General features: G+C 40.0%; 1 protein-coding gene across 2 annotated transcripts in view; it reads right to left on the bottom strand.

Annotated features, from left to right (window-relative positions):
- LOC113438189 (protein FAM163A) overlaps positions 1–18,975 on the bottom strand; it is a 105,033-nt gene extending 86,058 nt beyond the window's left edge. Inside the window, exons 1-2 of one of the 2 annotated variants that reach the window (XM_087930458.1) lie at positions 18,831–18,975; positions 18,278–18,359 (exon numbers count right to left, since the gene is read on the bottom strand). The gene's annotated coding sequence lies outside the window, so the exon portion shown is untranslated. Of the gene's footprint in view, positions 1–18,277 lie in introns of both variants that reach the window. The other variant, XM_026703465.2, reaches the window with a different exon arrangement.
- Positions 18,976–23,101: the final 4,126 nt, after the last annotated feature.

Below are 23,101 nucleotides of genomic sequence, written 5' to 3' on the forward strand. Positions count from 1 at the left end.
CTATCTTTTTGGCAGTTCTCTCTCATTATGTCTTTATGCTAGTCCAATCTATTTTAAAATAACAGTTTTCTTAAACACACACACACACACACACACACACACACACACACACGCACTCACCTAAATAGGACACTTAATCTCTCCTGACCTTCCCATCATTCCTGTTCCAAGCATAACCAGCATTTCTTTGTATATGTATGTAGTGGATTATTTTCTTTTTAAAAATATTTGTATATGCCTACAATTGGCCAGAATTTACACTGCTAAGTGATGAGATCATAAAATAAGATCATATCATTCAATGATGGTAGTCCTTGCATTCCTGCTTCAGAGGTGGTATTCAGCAGGTTCTGACCAGTTCTGGAGAACCGGTAGAGGAAATTTTGAGTAGTTTGAGTATTAGCAAATGCCACTTCTGACTGGAGATTTTACAGTGTCCTTCCCTTGCCACGCCCACCAAGCCACGCCCACAGAACCGGTAGAAAAAGAAATTGAATCCCATCACTGTCCTGCTTGCTGTTGTTAACTCAGTCCCATGGTCGGTAGGAGAGACAACTTCCTGCTTCTTCCCACAACCAAAGTCAGTGGGAAGCTGGCAGGGAGTTGTAAGGCCCAGGCTTGGAGGCAGATAAATGACTCTAGCCAAGTGAGGGGTGAGCAAAAGGCACACAGGGGTGTTGCGGAGGGTTGAGGAGGGTATGCAAGAGGTATGGCACAGGAAGGGTATGGTGGGAGGGAGGATCAGAGAAGTCAGTGGGTGGGGACAAAGGGATGTGCAAGAGGTGCAGCATGGATCAAGGAGGATCTGCGCGGGTGCCACAAGGTGCATCAGAGGCATCATGTGAGTTGGGGAGGGTGCAGAGGGGTATGTGAGTAGCTGACTTGGTGCAAGTACAGAGGGGCTGGGAGCTTCCCTGCCAGTTCCCCCTTTGACACTGGAAACCAGCAGAGAGGGTTGCAAATGGCAATCTCATGATCATGGAGCACTTGGCCATAACTATATAAATACAAATGGATTGCCAAGCACACAGACCGCGATAAAATAATAATAATAATAATAATAATAATAATAATAATAATAATAATAATAATAAGCAGATGGCAGTTGTGGCCAGTTACGCCCTTTCCTGGAGCAATGATCCCTACTCACAGTCATTCATGCCCTAGTTACCTCCCATCTTGATTATTGCAATGTGCTCTACATGGGGCTGCCCTTGAAGAGCATCCGGAAGTTCCAATTGGTGCAAAATGCAGTGGCCCGCATTGTTTTGTGCAACCCCCAGTGTGCACATGTTTCACTTCTCCTGCAGGAGCTGCATTGGTTGCCAATTTGTTTCCGGGTGCAATTCAAGATGCTGGTTGTCATCTTTAAAGCCCATCATGGCTTGAGACCAGGTTATCTGAGGGACTATCTCTTGCTGATCACATCTACTCAACCCATCAGAGTGGGGAGGCAGGGAATGATGTGGGTCCCATCCCTGAGGGAGATACACCTGGTGGGACCTAGAAGAAGGGCCTTCTCCATGGTGGCTCCCTCTCTCTGGAACATCATTCCCCCAGAGATTAGAATGGCCCCCTCTCTAATACTCCTCCGGAAGGCACTGAAGACCTGGTTCTGCCAGTGGGCCTGGGCAACCCAGATTGTGGTGGAGCCCATCAAATGGCTCGTGTGCACTGCTGTCGTCGGGGTGGGGGATGGGAGTTGGGGGTGATTTTTATTTAATTTTTTTCCCTCAGATTTTGTTCTATTGTACTTTATTAATTTATTTGATTCTTTTTGTTAGTTTTTATTGTTTTTTATTTCAAATATAATTTTACATTCTGTAAGCTGCCTTGAGTCACCACGGGTGAATAGGCGGCAATATAAATTCAATAAATAAATAAAATAAATAAATATGACTGCAGGGAATGCTGGGATAACCGGAACTCCGAGGACCCATCATAACTATCATTTGTTCAGCACTGCAGTATCTTGGAACAGTTGCTGACTGAATGGTTCTACATTGAAGACCACCTGTATATGAAAAAGTAGAAAGGAAAATAACCAGCTGAGGCAAAGGACAAGATGCTTTCCCACCATTCAATCAATTCAATCAATTCATTCACAATTCATTCAATTCAATAAAGAGACTGGCAGAGTTCTATGTATCCTAAAGATACGTTATGTATATTTCCAGATCCAAAAATTTTGGTACTTTGAAAGACCACTTGTATTGAGCTCTGCATCACATTAAGGCCCCCAAATTCTGCATACAGTTCCCAATTAGGGCTAGCCAAATGCCTATAGGAGCTGATACAAATAAAAATTTAAAAAAAAAACACGTCCTATTATAAACCTCACTGGAAAGGCCTAGCAGCTGTAGAACTGAGCTCCCAACTCTGATTGGCTGCAGTGTCCCAACCCTTCCTGTCAGGCTGCCAGCAAATATTCCTCCAGTAAGTACTTAGCCAGCAAAGCAACTAAATGACAAGTCACCACAACAGAGCCCCTCGAGACCAAGTTCAGAAACTCTGACATGCTAAATCACTCTGAATAGGTACATAGCAATATGTCTGGAACAAAACAGCAGCATCAAGCCTTCTTTTGGGACCAGTGTCACTCCATGCCAATTTTGCCTGGGAAAACAGGCCATTTTCCATCAAAGCTCTTTCCACCCATTAAAATACACACAGGTGGAGCACAGGCAGCACTACACGTGGCCTCTATTTGATGATAATTGAGCAGCCTCAGTCCAGTTTTACAAAGCACGATCCATAAACCTTTCTCCTGTCAGATCTCTGTCTCATGAGTAGGAAAGGTTCCTGTTGAGGGAGGTGTCTGTTGGTTGTGTAACAGTGAGGGAACTCTAATTTGGTTAACTGTTTCAGGTGCTACTTTCCCTCATGATTATGAGCATTTTTCCCATTTGTTTGCTAGTGCCTGCTACAAAATCCATCCTTGCTAGCAGGTTTCCTGTAACATTCAGTCAGGTTGCTTCAGAGGTTGCCCTCACAACCTGATGACAGGATACCAATGTTCCTATGGAGAGGTTCTGGCTCTGCCCAAGTACAAGCAGACATTCAGAATGAACCCCTTAAGTGCCATGTTTGTTTTTGAGAAAATATACGTCCTGGGAGATCTTCTGCAAGAGTATTTTGTCCTGAGTGAAATTGGAAGCCAGAAAGGTAAGAATGAAAAAGTAAATCATCAGAGGCTTCAGCAATTTGGGTTTTCCTTGAGTGGGGTTGTATATGTTCCCATCTTACCCTCAGAGGAAAATATTTACTTCAGAAATTTTCACTACAGTTCTCCAGATCATGACGAAGCCAAGGGCAATGTACCAGTAGTGGGATTCAAAATTTTTTTACTACCAGTTCTGTGGGAGTGGCTTGGAGGATGTGGCAGGGGAAGGATACTGTAAAATCTCCATTCCCTCCCCATTCCGGGGGGGAAAATTACTGCAAAATCCCATTCCCTTCCCACCCCACTAACCTGGTTTCCAGCTCTGTTCTCCTGTACAGGGCAACAAAAGAAGACCCAGCCAATCAGCTGAGACTCGGGAGGCACAGAATAGATGAGGACGGGGCCAGTCAGAGATGGTATTGGCTGGTTCTCTGAACTACTCAAAATTTCTGCTACCGGTTCTCCAGAACTGGTTAGAATCTTCTGAATACCACCTCTGTAATGTACATATACACATACATCTACACAAATGTATTTGGGAATGTCCAGTTGGATGATATTGAGATGTTTTGGTCCTTCCTGCCTGTGGGAAGGCTGGAGAATACCACATTCTTGAATGGGCCTGCCAAGATGTTGCATAGACTGCTGAGGAACCTGTTAGACTTTGGAGATAAGAGATCAGCTATAAGACTTGGCCTACAATAGCATTTCCTTGCACTCTAAACCATTGGCCTTCCTTCTTTTACAAATAATCATACTAAGTAATTAACAGCATGTATTCTGGCAAATAAAGGCAAGTTGACATCCTTCTACATCCTGCATGATCGAAGCTAACATGCTCCTGACCTTATGGTATTATTAGTATTCTTCCCCACTTCCATGAGAGCAGGTGGAATGGAATGTTGGAAGATATGCCCAGGTTGTCACTGAAATTTGTACAGGTAGTAGTACCATCTCAGGGAATAGCTGTAATATAGGGCAACAAACTTTCCAGGCAACTTCTGGTTTTAGGGGAACTGGAAGGCACCTGCCATTCATTCCTCTCTTGTGGCATCCCTTGCTCATGGGTGAAACACAAGGAATAGGGAACAGGCATGAAGTATACCATGAATACTGTATGCTCCCCAATATTCCTAGTAATGCTATACTTGACCATGTATATTATCTGCATTGCTGGTATGCATTCCACCAGCCTCATTATGAACAGGGACCACGTCAGTGTTACATTAAAATGCTGTTTGGTTGACATGTGTTTTACTTGTCATTGATCGTTTTGAAGAATAGAGGTGAATGATATAGTGCAGAGGTCTCCAACCTTGGCAACTTTAAGACCTGTGGACTTCAACTCCCAGAGCTGGCTGAGGAACTCTGGGAGTTGAAGTCCACAGGTCTTAAAGTTGGAGACCCCCGATATAGTAATTTGTCTTCTGCATACTGTGGCCATGTTGGGAAGAGGGAGATGGGAAAGTCGCAGAGCTGAGGGAATCATGCTGGTTGAAATCTGGAGGAATAGATTATGTAACTATGGAGCTGGAAGGGCAGTGGGTGACAGCAGAACCAGGAAGGTAGATGAAGTAAAACAGGAGCTTTAGGTACGTGAAAGATTTGCAAGTACTCTTCTGGTGCAAAGGAGCAGGGGGCACTTTCAAAAGAGTAGGAAATGGATGGGGATGGTTAGGAGTTATTTGGATTAAGTGTGCTGTGGCATGTGTTGGGGTTCACTGGCAGCCTGGGTAGACAACAGCAGTGGGAAAGAACAGCGACTAGTCCAGGAGTCAGGGAGGACTTGGATGAGGGTCCTGCGTCCGATACAGAGATGGGGCCAGGACTATCTGGGAGTTATGTGCTGACTCCAGAGCCTCCAGAATCTGGCAGCAGCGAGGCAGAGGAACAAGGGAAGCCTGTTCCCAGTGTGCGTGTACGCAGAGCTGCCAGAAGGCAAGAGCAGCTAAGACAAAAGGGGCAACTCGGGAGTAAGGCTTGGGGGTGATTGCCCCTCCCATAAGGTATAAAGGAAGTGCTAAGGTAGGAAAACCTTTGCAGGAAGCAACGTTGTTCTCTCTGATAGGTTTGGACTCTGAAAGCTCCATGGTGAACTTGTTTTCTGTTTGGTTTTGGAAAGACTAATTGGGACTTTAGTCGTTGGCAGCACTTCAAGTAAGATAAGGTGCGTTCTTATCAGACGTCTCCTGAAGAAGCTTGGTAGACGTCCCTGGGACTAATTATAACTGGTTAAGACTCATTCCGGGCTTTGAATGATGATAATTCACAGCTGTTGACCTACATAGCTTTTTCTCTGGTAATATCACACTACTAACTAGAGCATACAAAACATTTGCTAGACCAATACTCGAATACAGCTCATCAGTCTAGAACCCACACTACGTATCTGATATTAACACAGTTGAGAAAGTCCAGAAATATTTCACAAGAAGAGTTCTCCACTCCTCTACTCGTTGCACAATACCTTATGCCACCAGACTTGAAATTCTAGATCTAGAAAACTTAGAACTACGCTGTCTTCCATCCAATCTAAGTATAGTATATAAAATCATACATTGCAATGTGCTACCTGTCAATGAATACTTCAGCTTCAACCATGACAATACAAGAGCAAACAATAGATACAAACTCAAGGTTAACCGCACCAAACTTGATTGCAGGAAATACGACTTCAGCAACAGAGTGGTCAATGTCTGGAATACTCTACCTGACTCTGTGCTTTCTTTCCCAAACCCCAAAAACTTTAACCTTAGACTGTCTACTATTGACCTCACCCCTTTCCTAAAAGGTCTGTAGGGGGCGTGCATAAGTGCACCAACATGCCTACCGACCCTGTCGTATTATTTTTTTCTTATATGTATCCATTTCATGTATTCATAACTATGTTTATTCTTATAACTATTATCTTGTAAGCGGTTGACAAATCAAATTAAATAAAAAATAAAAATAAAATAAAAGTGTTTTGGATTTAACATTTGTTTGTTGGTGCCTCAGGAAGCTTTGGTTGGAACAACATGCAATTGTTTTACGAGGCAGCATTTAAGGTCAGTAACTGGTACATTAAGGATTTGTTGCAGACTCACTTAGAAGTTCAGTTTCTAAAGATCTGCTACACAGACTCTATGAAATTACCAAACATAAAATGCCACTAAAAGTCTAGTAATTTAAGTACATGTATCTGTAGTCTATTACCATTTTAAAACAGCTCAGTGAAATATGTTTATGAGAAAGGCCTTGGCTGATTTGGGTACTGAAATCAAGCAATTCCATCAGCTTGTTCAAATGAAGTTCCATGTTAGAAGGATATAGTTAATCAGTAAAAAATTACTTTTTGGCCTCTTATTAAAATTGTAATTAAAATCCCATATTTAGTAGGGGAACAGAGGTTGTCAATGAATTAAAATTATTATTATCACCCCAAATAAATCCAATACAACATAAAAAAAACCTCTTTATTGAAGGTCATGGACCATAATCTACTATGCATGTCTCGTGTGGGATATACATTTTTAGTGTTTAGCTAAATTCTTATGGACTGATAGTGAAAGGCATTGGTCACGTTATACTTGGAGATACAACTTGCACTTTCACTGCATAAATTAATACACAGCTGCTCAGAGATATTCCCTGTACAGATCTGAATAGAATAGACCATCACAGAACAGTGTCTTCAACTGCCAACTCCCACCCCATGTCCCTCAATCAATCTAGTAGGATCAATGTTATCTAAAGCCAATTAGAAATCTAAAAGGACCAAGAGTAGTGTTAAACACCACCCTCCCCCTCAAAAAAATCTTCCATTGGTAGTCATCCATGAATCCTATCTAAAAAAGAGCCTGGTCAGCCCATTACATTTAGGATGTTTTGGTGCTGAGACACAATTACCTTCTTCAATACCTTTCCTTAAAAAAGGAAGACAGCCTGGCATTTGTCAATATGGGCAAATTGAAAAAAAGCTTCTTTGAGAGAGAGAAGAGAACAATTGTTCCTTTTACTGTTGGCATCATCTCATTTTCTACCTACGAGTCATTTACCATCTCTCAAATCTAGCTGATCACCTGCCCACCAAGTCTTCTGAACAATCCAGGAAGGTTAGGGAACATTAAGTATTAACTTGAATACAGACTCATATCTGCAATGGCTTATCTTTACTTTTGGTCTTTAGGGCTCCATACTTCAATTATCAGAGTTCCTTAATAATTTCATATGCACCCTTGGCTTTTTGACTGAGGAAGGGCTACACAGTATGGGAGCAAGAGCTACATCTAGCATCCTGACTTTCTCACTATTCTAGGGAGCAGTTGGATGCATGCTGGAACTGCCCACCAGTTCACTAGGGAAATTTCAAAATGTTGTCAGAAAAACATCTGGCTCCATCAAGCACTTGGGAAGCTATTTTAATCCATCTAACCACCCTTGTAATGGTCAAGAATGGCACTGGGATACTGCTTGGCCAGTAAGTAATCTGACCATGGCAAAGAACTGATTGTACTGTCTTCCATTTTAAGTTCATGCACCATTTGTCCCAAGGTGAACATTAGGACCAACATATAACTGCCAAGATGACTCAGGACTACAATAACCAATGAGATACCCATGAAACAACATGGACATGAAAACCACTACTCTATTTACACGTGAAGGTAAAATTCCCCAGCACTATCAGGCTAGGAAATTGTACTACTCAGCCTGGCAGTAAGACCCCTTGGTAGACTAGATTTGTTCTGAAGATAGATAGATAGATAGATAGATAGATAGATAGATAGATAGATAGATAGATAGACAGACAGACAGACAGACAGATAGATGATAGATAGATAGATAGATGATAGATAGATGATAGATAGATAGATGACAGATAAATAGATAGATGATAGATAAATAGATAGATGATAGATAAATAGATAGGATGGAGAGAGAGAAAGAGAGAGAGAGAGGGAGGGAGAGAGATTATTAGACATATTTTGAATGCTATAACCAATAAATTAAAAAGTGGCCATGATTTTTTTTTTTAGATGCAGAAAATCCTTTTGCCAACTTGGAATGTGTCAGGTGCAAACAACAGACCCACACGTGTGAAGTTCAAGCTTTTGAATTGGTCTCTCTCATGACACAGGAATCTCCCTAGACTGGGAGCTTTCATGTGGGAACGACTAGACAAGGCTGGAAGGCATTCAGGGCAAGTCAGACCCTGCTCTCTTGTATTCTGTATTCTTGAGCCACCCCTCCCTCCCAGCCAGGATGGTTACTCTCCAACAGAATAGCCCCTTATGAGCCTGTTAGAGATGAATTGTGCTATGAACTTTCTTACATGGATACAGAATATTTGCAAATAAAAAATAAAAAATTATGAAGAGATTTCTATCACAAAATGTACTACAATGAAGGGATGTCTGTTAGTGATTGGGGACAAACCCCCAAACAGAATGTGCAGCAGCAGTCAAGCCAGGCAGCCAAATGAGAGAGGAAGGGCCCTAGAGTTTACACACACTGATGACAAACACTGTTTTTTGTAGTTTAAATAGTTGTTTAATCCAATTAGAGTTTAAACATTATCAATCAGTCCATATGTCATTCACAAATATATCCATTCAGTAACTTAGTTCATTCACTAGTCAGTTCTATATCCTTATCTGCTTGTAAAGATATCTTCTCCTCTGATACCTTTCCTTTTGAAGACAACGCTGAGTATTCACAGGATATCAGCACATCAATGAAATAGTCCTTTCGTTCAGGTATTCAAACAGTTGTAGCAAACAAACAGTAGCAAGCAGACAAAACAAGCAGAGAGAGGTTACGTTTCTCTTACTGCCTTTTATTGCCGTTTGTAACCGCACCCTTAATTAGTTAATTACAAGCAGTTTGGTGCTTAAAGCTACAAGTTACAAACACCCAAACCTTGGTTTTATATATTTATTCACCCAAACTTAGTTGGTGTATCAATGTTATACCCAACAATGTCCTTTTTCTCCTTTATTTTTACTCCATTAGAACCACCAATGAAGAAAATAAAATCTTGACAATTAAATTATTAAACCAAGAACATAAATGCAGACATATATATCATCACGCTATTTTCAGAATGACAACTTTATTCAAAGAATTAAAAAAAACCAAAATATTATGCAAAAGAAATTAAAGCATCAGATAAAAGAGAAAGAAATCCAATTAAATCTGGTTTAGATCAGCCATTCACTATACTTCTCCATACCTTTCTGACCTTGTAAACGAAACCATCCTTCCTTCCAATTACCCATTCAATAATGGGTAATTACTGAAATCAACCTTTTGTTTTATAAAACTTAACTCTCTCCCTTTGAGAATCTCACCAATTTCATTCAAACACAAATTTTTTTTTCTCCTCTTGACCTATTTAATCTTTCTTTATTATTGATTTTGCTATTTGACCCTCATTAATTATTTTTATATGACCAAATTAATGCATTTTTTCATATTTTGCACTTAGTTCATATCCATCGCTCATTTCTTTTTTATCCTATCTAGTCTTATTTCATAGTCTTAAGTAACCCATCTTATGACATTCAACTTACTTTTATATTTTTTCATACTCTTTTTTCATTTCCTATATAATGTGTGTGTATGTGTTAGAAGTAAATAAATAATAAAATCATATAGAATAATAATCTAATACATAGCTACTTTATTTCTTTTGCAAACATTCAATTATTGTAACAGACAACATATTATCCACAATCTTTCTATCAACATTTTCCTTTATCATTTTAGTATTAAAAAACAAGTACAAGTACAAACTATTACAAGTACATACATATTTATTTACTTCCTGTAACTGGTTGTAATTGTTCATTAAATTTTCCATGTGAAAAACAATTAACTTGATCTTTGCTGTATTAATTTTTAATTCTGTAGCTTCATTTTATCATATAATCTCACATTTGCTGCAAATTGCTCGGGGTTCACAGCCAACATATACAGCATACAAATTGTCACAATCCCAACAAATGTCTCTAATAAACATTTGTATACATTTTCTGAAAATACATTAAGCAATGAAGAGGATATCATACAGTTTTATCTGGTCAGTATTGAACCATATGCTAAACATCCATTTTATTTCCTTGCATGCTTTGCTTCAATCATATACAGATCTTATCACATCCAGCAATCAGTCTTCATATTAATGCAAAATATTCATAATTCAAACTCTTCTTTAAAGCTAGAATCATTCGTGTTTATGCCCATTACCTTGGATGATTGAATTACTTTCGATTGCTAGCTTTCAATATGTATGTCTAGAAGTAGACAAATATTGTATGGCCAGAGAATTGATAGCATCCCCTAATGGAAAATGAAAGTCAAATGTATCAAATGCACATTTAAAAATCTCTATTAAATCATATGCATTTATCATTAATCTCTCATTTGTGAACATCATGTGCATACAACACCAGTTCTCTGTATAGGTTTGCGCTTAGGCATTGCCACCAATTAGAAACAATTAATTTGATCTTCCTATACATCTCATCAATATAATATGATTAATATAGCAAGAAATCCTACAATCCAACTTGTTAGGTTGATGTGTTTGTACTGAATATTTGTAAACATTCGGAATGCACAGAGAAAAAGCTCTCAGAATGTTTTCTGCTTGATCGCTAGACAACAAGAAGAAAAAAACATCAGGACTGGGTTTGCAAATAATTTCATGTGAGTTTTAAGAGCAAAAGTTACATGATGTGGCAGAGGGAGGACAGGAAAAAGATATTGAATAGTAAGACAGATTAAGGATCCTTGGGTAACAATAAAAAAATAACTGAAAAGAGCAAGATGTTATGTGTATGGAAGCTGTATTTCACATTTTAACTCAGATAACCAGGCAGCTGAAAACTGCTAGTGAAATAAATAATATTCTTGGCTCGAGTCCTGGCTAAAATTAAGCTCTGCATCATTACAGATTAAATCATACGGGGCCTGAGTCAGTTGAGACATTCATTATCATTAGCTTTTGTTTAATATGTTTTATCCTTATCTTTATTGCAAGTAAACCTCTTTCCTAATTATTTCTGGAACAAATAACAAGGTACACAGTTAAAACATCTTGATCCAAGCTTCCTGTTACTATATTTATGCAATTAAACATCAGCCAGGCTGCAGGACAGTCTAAACAGTGCTCAGTAATATTACAATCATATTATACTAACTACAACTGGCATTTCACAAAAGCTAACAACATGTCTCTCCAGATAAAATTATCCATCTAGGTAGGCAGAAAATTCTACAGTATGTTTGGATTTCTCGTAGAAACATGCAGAAGAATAGCAGCTGGAGAAATAAGTAGCTTTGACAATGCTCTTTGGAAAGAAAAGCACTTAGACTTTTACCAAGACCTTGGAACGTTATGCTATGGCTTCTTTCTAGAGTCTGGACTCAGCAGAAATATTTATAATATTTCCTATGGATCGGGGCAGGGTGGGAGGGATATAGGGAAACGTTTTCCCTTCCGAAGTTTTTTTTTTCTTCCAGCAAGAGTATGTGTGATATAAATTGATCAGGACCTATACTTCATGGAAATACATTATGACAGATAAAAAATGTGGCTTTTTTTTTCATTCAATTATCTTCTTTTACAGTAAACAAGCTTCCAGTTCAGGCCTGTGGGTTCCTAGGACCCATAAGAAGAAACAGGAGGTTCAATGGAAGCAAATTCAAGATCATTGTTCAATGAAATAAGGCTTGATTTTCAGACTGCATTTTAAGAAGTCACCACATCTTTTTTAGGAAGTATACTGAGATGTTAATCTGATCGATCACATTAAGGTCAGAAATACCTGAAATTAGAATCTGATTTGGGTCCCTTAAGTTAGCCAACTGCCCCAGGAAGATGCACTATGCTTTCCCAAAATTGGGCCTGAGCACAGATTGAAATGCTAATCCAGTCAGCTTCTTATCTAGGAAAAGGAAAGGTTGCATTTGGTTTCAGAAATGTCTCGGGCTAATCTAGTTGTTGTCACTGCAAAGTATTAATTAAAATCAAACTACCCCACGTGGCCCTGCTTTTCCTTGGGTTTTGGTATTTAGACGAAAGCCATTTTAAAACGTGATCTGCATTCTTTAAGCAGAATGTTTTAAAACTTACACGAAGAAGCCAACTGTGCCAATCAATGCCTTCACCTCCTCCCTTACTGGAGCACATCTTATTCATGGATATGTTGATACAGCTTTAGTAGATCAAAACTCATTTAAATGACTGACATAGAATCGATCCAAGTCAGCAAAGCAGAGGCGGCATTGTGTGGGAGAATCAACTGGCAACATGGAGAATGTTTAATCCTTTTGCAACCCGCTTTGTGTGTGTGTGTGTGTGTGTGTGTGTGTGTGTGTGTGTGTGTGTGTAAATGGCCACTCAATTCATTTCTCCTTGGTGCTTGTCATGTTCCTTTCCTGGGGCAAGTTGATCAGAGGAAAAAGATGAACAACCCACTTTTTCCTAGCTTTAATTTCTCGCCACAGATATTCCATCCACCAATATCTTCCAATTACTTGCATTCCTTTTTCCTCCTCAAATCCCTTGTTTATTCCTTCCCATTAGCTTAACAGAATACTGAACAAATATGCAGGTCTACCTCCAAAGTCACTGCGTAATTGCTGTAAAGAGTTAATCAATCTGCCAGTTCTTAAAAAGGCTATCAATTTATTACAGAAATCTTGCAGACTGATATTTTCTAGGTTATGCGCAGATCATGTCCCACTAAATCTCATAAGGCTTGGACAAAAACTATGGGCAAACAAAACATAATGTAACATGATTAGCCTTGGCATGTACATTGTAGGGAGAGGGGAAGTCAGTCATCATGAGACACTGTGAAGAAGATCCAAGGCACGAGATAGTGAAAGTAATAATCCCCAACCTCAGCCTAAACTAATAAAATTTGGAAGATTCTGATTCCTATGATATCCAAAAGTGATAAAGATTTCATTTAACTCAAGGCTTTCCAGCAGGAGTGGGGGGGAAGAGGACAAAGAATTAAAGGCCCTTCACTCACACACACGTACACATTATGTTTCCAAACAGTCGTCTTTCTTCTCATACGCCAATGATTTTTTTTTTTCAATTGCACACCACTCATAAACATTTAAAAACTACAATGTATGTTCTAGATTTGAATGTGCCTGGGACTGTAAGTAAGGGATGCCCTTCAGGGTAGAACAGGAAGTAATTTTGATAAAGCAAAACCGGGCATATTTATATTTAGGATATAAGTAATATTTTAATAATAGTTGCCTGATTAGTTGTGGCTAGATTTTTTTTCAATTAATTAAGCCCATTACAGGTAGTCCTCAACTTTCAACCTTTCCTTTGGTAATCTTTTGAAGTTCCAATGGCATTGAAGAAATGGCACTGACTTTTAAGCATTTTGCACATTTAGTCTATCGCAGCATCTCTGTGCTCACATGCTCAAAATTTAAACACATGGCAACTAGCTCATATTTTGATGGTTACAATACCCCTGGGTCATGGGACCAGCTTTTTCAACCTTCTTACAAGCAAAGTCAATAAGGAAGCCAGATTCATTTTACAACCATGTTACTAACTTAACATCTGCGGTGATTTACTTAATTACCATGGCAAGAAAGGTCATAAAATGGAGCAAAACTCACTTAACAACTGTCTTGCTCAATTGTAATTGTAAATTGAGGAACAACCTGTACTTACAAACTAGTTTGCTGTACGCTAGGTATACCTGACACTGGTTTACTGGCTCAGAGAATTCACAAAGCCAATCCTATCTGATCCAGCAGAGCGAGGCAGCTATGTTTCACCCAGCAGCAGACATTGGTTCATGATGGGTGTGCTATCCAGCCAGTGTATGGGAATTGGATAGTTAGGTAGCAATTGTGAGCTGTCCCCTTAAGGGAATGCATCATGGTAAATGTAGTTAAGGTATCCTGGGAAATGTAGTCCATGTCATGTGACCACATCTGTAATCCCAATTGGTCACTAAATTGACCCTCGATGGGTTGAGGGAGTTTTCCTCACTTGTAGCTGAACTCATGGACTCGTGGTAACTCTTCTACTTCTATCATTACAAGATGGGAGAAAAAGGATAGGAGATAATCCATCTTTTTACCTACAAGACAGATATGCAAAGGATTAGTCATTAAAGAAGAACTTCGTCACAAATGTGAGTCATGAGGATACCTGATGAACCAATAAAAGTACTTAGTTATGGATGTTTTGTGGATGTTTTATCTATCTGCATCTGTACAGGATACAGAATAATGGGCTATGTATGCAATCTTGCCTGCCTGTCAGCTCAGATGTTTTTATTCTAGTAAGAGATATTTTCTGATCAATATTGGGAAGTTAAAATACAGCTGCCACTCTCTTGGCTGATGTATGTGGAATTCCTTTTTCAGAAAGCAAAATATTCAAGGTCAACTTCACTGCTACATTTAAGTCTAACTACAATTAGATCTGGCTGTTAGTTCGTGATCATCAGTGTAAAGTCAGCATTTGGAAAGTCAGCTGGTGCCCTAATCCTAAAACCCAATGTATTTAAATGTCTAAGATGAATGGAACCACTTTCTGGCATATCCTTCCAAATCTGATTATCTGTTATCTGTTATCTGAGCATCATACTGGGCTAGAATTTAGGAAGGCTGTAAAATTTCAATGCAGAAAAACTAGATTCAGAGCTTTGCTTCATTAATTATCTGGTTATGAGAAAATATTGGTAATAACTATTTCCTAACCTAGCTCAGAGGTGTTGAAATAAGCAAGAAGACACTTTTTGATTTTTTAATTAGATGTATGTTCTACTTCTAAATGCTTAAGGCATCACACAAAACATTCCTCTTAAATTTTGGGGGGAGGATCAACAAAACTTATGAAAGCTAAATAGAGAGCCAAAGTCATCTGGGGTACATATTTGAAGAAGGATCTAGTTCTGAGGCATTCTAATACATTGAATCTTAATTTTCAAAACAGCTTTGACCCATATAAGTGAGAGCCAATTTGGTGTAGTAGGTAGGTGCTGGCCCAGAAGTCAGAAGACTGAAGTCTAAGCCTGCCTTAAGCATGAAAATCGACAGGGTTATTTTGTGTCAGTCACTCTCTCTCAGGCAATCCACTTCACAGGGTTGTTGTGTGGAAAATGGGTGGCAGAAATATTCAATGTATTTTCTGCTTGGAGCTATATATAAAAAGGTGGGGTAAAACTATAATGATAATTTACAGACCCCTCATCCTGGACATAAACTGTTTCAACTCCTATCCTCAAAACGATGCTATAGAGCACTGCACACCAGAACAACTAGACACAAGGAGAGTTTTTCCCCGAATGCCATCACGCTGCTAAACAAATAATTCCCTCAACACTGTTCAACTATTACAAAGTCTGCACTACTATTACTATTAATCTTCTCATCACTCCTTATCACCTATCCCCTCCCACTTGTGACTGTACGACTGTAACTTTGATGCTTGTATCCTTTGTCCTTTGTTGCTTGTATTGACTGTTTCCTAGTATGATTTGATTGCTTATTTTATCCTATTACTATTATTAAGTGTTGTATCTTTTGACTCTTGACTCTTGACGAATGTATCTTTTCTTTTATGTACACTGAGAGCATTTGCACCAAGACAAATTCCTTGTGTGTCCAATCACACTTGGCCGATAAAGTATTGTATAATAATCTGCACATTGGCAAAATTTCCATCCGTCAATTGCAAAAGGCCACACAGTTCGGATCCACACCTATAATATGCCGAGACATTATAACAGTCTATGTTCTCAGGAAGAACTAGATGCATGTGAAAGCCAACACCAGCTAAAGAACAGGCAGCTGTGACTTCACATTGTTGTGAAGAGATAACAGTACTGGAGAGAGCAGAAGAGAATGGAAAGAATGGTAGAAAAGTCACAAAACACAAAGACCTACAAGTAGAAGTAGAACGATGTAGCAAAAGAAAGCAAAGATAGTACCAATAGTAATAGGCATCTTGGATGCAATCATAAAGCAACTGGAACACCACTTCAGCAATGACAAAATCACCACCAGTCAATTGCAAAAGGCAGCTATACTTGGAACAGCTTACATCCTGCAACGATACCTTTAGTACTATCAAGCAACATCTGCCTATCCCAGGTCCCTGGGAGAACTTGATAGGTGGATAAAAATGCCAAAGCCAGTCTAAACATCTGGCTGACAGTGTGGCCAATTGTAATATAATAATATTACATTCACAAGGGAAGAAAAGGAATTAAAATTAGCAGCCACAATAATCCATCATCAGTTAAATGCCATTCCCTAATCCCCCAAATTCCTAGATCTAAAGCAAATGCCTCCCACCCATCAATTTAAGGATCTTGAGTAAATAGGAAAGCCAAGAAAAAACTGCTGAAAACAAGCCTTTCCCAAGCTGCTGCCTCCCTGATATGTTGTGACAATAGTTCCAGACTATCCTGTCATAGTTATGTTCGGACATAATTATATCTACTCTTTATTTTCTAGGTAGAATTCTCTATATTTTGATCCATACAGTAATTGTGCTGCATATAAAAATTATAGGATAACTGTCACTGTATAGCAACAATGAAATACATGAAATATACAGTGAATACAAGAAAGGAAGAGAGTCAGGGGAAATTTTCATTTCATAAATACCTTTAACCATAACTTTATGAATATTACCAGACACAAGAAAGCAAAACAAGGCATGCATGAGACGTGAATTTTTTTAAAAACGGATTGTTAACCAAATGAAACCAGTAATTTCTAATATGATTTGCAGGAACTATGTGCCAGTGGAAAATTTCAATAACATGAAGCAAAATTAAATTGAAGCAAAGTTATTATTACTGGAATATAGAATCGGACACAATAATTCTGGGTAAGATAAAGTTTGATTACACAATCGCCTGAATGACAGCAACTCAACTATACACAAAGTGAATCAAGCCCGGCTCTCATTGTCCTTACCTATATAAGTGAAACACCATAGATTATGAGTTATATCAGCTCTCCTAAGCATAATGTCCTCCATTTGATATGCAGCTCCTCTGGAGTTGGGCCGTCAATAAATTTAAATAAATGAATTAATGAATAATAAAAATTTCTAAGCAGCCATTGTATGAAGAGGATTGTGGAAGCTCAGGATAAATGAATGGATGTCAAGATAATTTGCTGATGGATCATATCCATAGGTCAATATTTACCATACTGCTTACTTTCAATATGGAGAAATCTGCGGCATGGAAGAGTCATTTGACTTCTTGGAAGAGAAGCTCCCAGATGGAGCTCAAAAAAAGAACAAGGAAGCCAGAATGATCCTCTCAACTGAGATTTCTGAACAACTTGGAATGCAGTATCTCATGCAAGTCAGAAAATTGCTAATAATTATGCAGAGAATCCATGTTGATGAAAATGGGAGTCAATATGATTTGAAGTCAAAAGAATAGAAAGCATCCCAAATAGAAAACATTTGCACTCCATCTGGTGGAATTCCAACTTCCTCCCTCCCAAATCGGTAAAGAAATAAAAGAGAGGAAGGAGGAAAACATGAATATACCACTCTCTCTTTTTTGAGGAACGAAATAGGAGAGGAAAAGAGAAGAAGGAAGTCGAGTTTTGTAAAGATACATTTATATTTCAATCATGCAAAGGGATCCGTTTCCTGTCCCGCTTTGCATTTCCCTTCTCCGTGTTGGTTTGTTCGTCTAACAGCGATCGCGCCAGATGGGTAGACCCCAAAACTAGCAAGCGGTTTTAGAAAGTGGGGCGGGGGAGGTCTTAAAGAAAAGCGAGTGCCTAGCCTCAAGAGGAGGGGAGGAAGTGTCACAGCAAGAGGAGAAAATCCGAGGATCGGGACGGTCACTCCCCACCCTTCTTTTGCACACTAAAAGACCTCCGTGCAATTAGATCTGGATGGAAGGAAATGCCTCTTTCGACTTCTCCTTCTTCCTCCCTTTACACAGATATCCAGCGCCATCACTACAAACGTTACTCAACAAAATGTTTGTCGGACAGATCTTTTACAACCGGGAGGGACAGAATAAAAATGAGGAGGTGGGGGGGGGGGCAAATATCCTGAAACACGTTAGGACAGTATTGGGAGAGACCACTTACCCTTTGGAGGCGTCTATTGGGCGAAGTCGCCCTACTTCCAGCTCTGCAACTGTCCAAAGACGGTGGACTTCAGTAGCAACTGCTGGAGAAGAAAAGTGTGTAGATGGGGAAAAACAGGCAGGGAGAGCGGAGCCGCGGTGGCGATCAAAGCGCCTTCAAGCTCTTGGGGAGATCCTGGCACTTTTCAACGCCGCAACTCTCCCCAAGGGTGCGCTGGATTCCCCCTCCTGAAGGGGGCGCCGAGGTTCCATCGCCCACCAATTAGAGCTTGAAGACGACCCCCGGCACCCTTGTAACAGGACCCGCGGACATAGCTGTGCGAAACGGGAGATTGTCAACTGGGCGTCAGAAAACGGGTTAACGCTGATCAAGCGACGACCAGTTCCTACGGCCACCTTTTTCGACTAGGTCAAAGCAGTCCAACTTCGGGATTGTAAATCTCAGAACAGGGGATATGGGGAAGTCCGCTTTAGCAAACGATTATTTAAAAGCCAACAACACAAAAACAAACCCGCGTACTATTTTTGAGATGTTTAGCCCCGACTTCCGCTACCTTATGTCCCTTAAAGGATCGTCAGCTTTGAAATGCAGCGCAGTAAAACATCTGGCAAACAGGATCAAAGACACTCGGGAGACTTAAGGAGGAAGCGGCGGCGCCTGTTCCTAAAAACCGAAAGTTGAGCTTTGCTTCAGAGAAGCCTGAGAAGCGTTGGAAAAGGTGGAGCCACTGCGAGGAGGGGAGGTTCCTGCGAGGATTTTCTCGAGCTGCTGCCGAGCGGAATAAGAAAAGGGGCGAAAGAGAAGTCGGAGCTCGCGTTGGCTCCACAGGTTGCAAAGCCAACGTCCTCCCGCAAAGCCAGAAGCCCCTGTAAAATCGACGAACGGGTTGCTGGAGCGCCAGCGGAATGCAACGAAACAAGGGATTCCGGCTCTCTCGGTCGCTGTCCGTGGTACTGAAATAATTTCCCAACTTTTATTTTTAGCGAAAAATCGTGTCCTATGGCGTTCATTATCGGCACGCACCTTAATTAGCAGCCCAAAAGTTTGCTAATGAAATTGCCCGTCTGCTTGGCCAGGTCTTTAGGGTTTTTTTCCCCATTTTTAATCGGGCCCTAGTTTTTTTTTTTTTTAATGGAAGAAAATTTAGACGTGTTGGTTGCTTTGAATGTGTATCCTTGGAACTCATGAATGTTTAGGATTGTGTTATGACGTTGTTAATCAAAATATCTAGGGTATTGATTTTTGTCTGTGTGCTGATTCTAATAACCTAGTGTCCTAGTAGATTGCAAGCATGCTTAAAAACTAGAGGAATGGGAGAAACAGGACAAATGAGATGTTATCCTGGCCCTTAAGTAGACTGGGATGAACTTTTTTTTCCCCACATAACACTGTTGCTATGGGTTGTGCTTCACTTCAGATACATTTCACTATTTTGATCTATAAGATTCTAAATGACTTGACACCTGGGCATCTGCAGGATCAGACACTTTAAAAAGACTTTATTCATCCGATGTGTACATCCTTAGTATCCCTTTACTTAGGGATAGAGCAAGAAACCTGAATTTTCCTGGGATTCCTGTACCCTCTGGACTTGACTTCTACCAGAAATTCCCTGACCATCAGGGAATGGAACTATCTGTAAGAGTATTTTCTTAAAATCTAGTCAGATGTTAACAAATCTAACATCTTAAAAAGTGAATGAATAGTCAAACAGTTTGTTGGCTGTCATAAATTTATGGTTTGGGCATTATTGGATGATAACAGCTTCTGTTATGTTGGATACTGGAGGGTTGTGGTGTAAAAACATACATAATAAAATCAAACATGACAGCTGAATATGTCTTCTCTCTCACACACAGTTTATTATAGCCAATTTGAACACATTAAAACTGCATATGAAAAGTTATGGACATGAACTTCTACCTAAAGTACCGTGTTTCTCATATAATAAGTCCGGGTCTTTTTTTTTTTTTTTGAGCCCCCCAAAAATGGCTAGGCCGTCTTTTCAGGGGTGACTTAATTCCCCCCACTTGCATCTTCAGGTGGGTGGGTGGTGTCAGCTTGGATGTTGACCTCGGCATTGGTGGGGCACTTTGTATCGGGGTCAACACAGGCAGCACCATATCCAGGGGTGCAACAAAAGTGCTTCCTAACGGCAAGCCCCCCTGCCATTTCCCTCCCATTTCGCATGTTTTAATATAGGCCTTAATTTGGGGGGAGGGGCTTAATTTCATTTCATGCCTATAAAACATGCTGGGACTTCCTATTGGGTGAGGCCGTATTGTTGGAGAAACAGGATAGGTGTGTCCAACACCTGGCTTATGGGCTATGTGGGGCCCTGGAAATTAATGTGCAGTATATAAATCACATAATATTAAAAGTTTACTATCTTGTTAGTCCACATTACTAGCTATCCAGGGTCCCATATGCTGTATCGAGGATATGAGCAAGTATTGGGGGCCCAATTGGCAAAAGAAAGTTCAAGACCATATTGGTTGGAAACATGTGGAAGAGGCCTTCATCCTGCAGTGGATAGTCAATGGCTAAAATGACGCTGATGATGTACTGTACAATAAAAGGTACTGTACAGTACATTATGCTGCAAAGCACTATGAAGCAATATATAAGTCTAAGCACTTATTGCCATTACATATTCCATATTGTGGCCCAAGACAATTCCTTTTCACTCAATGCAGCCTAGGCAAGCCAAAAGGTTGGACACCATGACCTAAACCTTCAAATATATAGAATGGATTATAAAGGAAACCAACAAGTGTTGAATTGAGTACCCTCCTCCCTTTCCCTGTAAGGCAGATCTTTTGCCTCTGTCAGACTTAGCATACACAGCTACAGGAGTTTTCTTTTAATTGTTCCTTTGTTCCTGTTTTGCAGCACACTCAAAAAGTTTTCAAACAGATTCCAATTGAGCCCTTTTAAACATCCCCACACTAGGCTGGTACGGCATCTAATATATCATTTTCACAGTTTTCCTGGCCCACTTTAAGTTCAGTCTAAACAGTTGATCCATCTGAAACACATAGACTGCATTTGGGCCATTAGTACCATCTTGTATCTTATAAACATCGTTTTCAAAGTCCAAAGCTAACAGCAAAAACAATTGATGAAATTTTCCTGGGCTGGTTTAAATGGCTGTTAGGTTAGGTTTGTCTTAGTGGTGCATTATAGTAATAATTCTGGCCTGTTTTGATCAATAATGGCTTCTAGAATATCTCAGGGAGAGGGTATTTCCCCCCTACCCCACATTTAATGGAGATGCCAGCACATGAACTGAAGACATCTGAGGCAAAATATATACAGTGTCTGTGGTTTTTTTTCCAAACAGCATTCTAATCCCTTATAGATCCCTATAATATTCTAGTCCCTATAACAGAGATGGTATTCAGCAGGTTCTGACCAGTTCTGGAGAACTGGTAGTGGAAATTTTGAGTAGTTTGGAGAACCAGTAGCAGAAATTTTGAGTAATTCGTAATACCACCGGATTGGCCCTGCCCCCATCTATTCTCTGCCTCCCGAGTCCCAGCTGATCTGCTGGGTCTTCTTTTGTTGCCCTGCACAAGAGAAGGAGCTGGAAAGCAGGTTAATGGGGTGGGGAGTGTGCTGTCCCAGCCAGTCTATGGGAATTGGATAGTTACTTAGGAATTATGAGCTGTCCCCTTAAGAGAATGCATCATGGTAAATGTAGTTAAAGGTATCCTGAGAAATATAGTTCATGTCACGTGGCCACATCTGCAATCCTAATTGGTCACTAAATTGACCCTCAAGGGATTAGGGAAGGCTTCCCTCCATTCTTGCCTGGACTCATGAACTGATAGTAGCTTTTTCTACTGCTAAAAGATGAGTTAGGAGATAACCATCTTTTACCTGCAAGGCTGATATACAAAGGATTGGTCATTAAAGAAAAACTTTGTCACAAATGTGAGTTATAAAGATACCTGATGTACCAATAAATGTACTTTGTTATGGATGTTTTGTGGAATTTATCTATCTGCATCTGCACAGCTACAAATCCACCTCTGTGCAAGAGACAGAAAAGGGAGGGAATGGGATTTTGCAGTATCCTTCCCCTGGAGTGAGGTAGAAATGGAGATTTTGCAGTATCCTTCCCCTGCCACGCCCACCAGGCCACGCCCACCAGGCCATGCCCACAGAACCAATAGTAAAAAAAATTGAATCTCACTGCTGCCCTATAATAATTTGATACCAGGGAACAAATCCAATAAACTATCCTGATTATATATAAAAACAAAGGTGGAAAGTGAGAATGAATATTGTAGGACTATCAAGTTTGTAGAATAATATAAGCCAGGAGTAATGATTTTGACCCAAGATAATTTTAAAAAACCACCAGCTGTTAGAGGGAGGGAGCCTATCGTCCCTTAATATGCAGGAAGTATAGGTTATGGAGACAGGTGCATAATTCTTCTAGGCAAGATTGAAATTATGTTGGGGTGGTGGTGTCTATGGAGATTCTCAGTCATCCAGGTCATGGTTGTCCCCAAAGTGCTTTTTTAGGAGGCAACTGGACTTTCTGGTTTTTACTTTTGAAGATGTTTCACTTCTCATCCAGAAGCTTCTTCAGCTCTGACAGGATAGTGAGGAATGGTGTGGTGGGTAGTTGTATATGCTTGTTGGCAACTGGCTTATAAAATGTGCTCTTTTACTAAGGCATAACATAGGAGAACAAGCCCATTGGGATAAGATTCAGCAGTTCATCTGCATTTAAAAGTCAAAGGCCACTCTTGAAGACAGCAAAGTCCACATTTGGACAGAGAGGGCCACTAGTTTGAAAGAGGGGTCAAAGAG

Source organism: Pseudonaja textilis, chromosome 3 (genome assembly GCF_049901715.1).
Source record: "Pseudonaja textilis isolate UNSWEBS1 chromosome 3, rPseTex1.2, whole genome shotgun sequence".
Taxonomy (NCBI): Eukaryota; Metazoa; Chordata; class Lepidosauria; order Squamata; family Elapidae; genus Pseudonaja; species Pseudonaja textilis.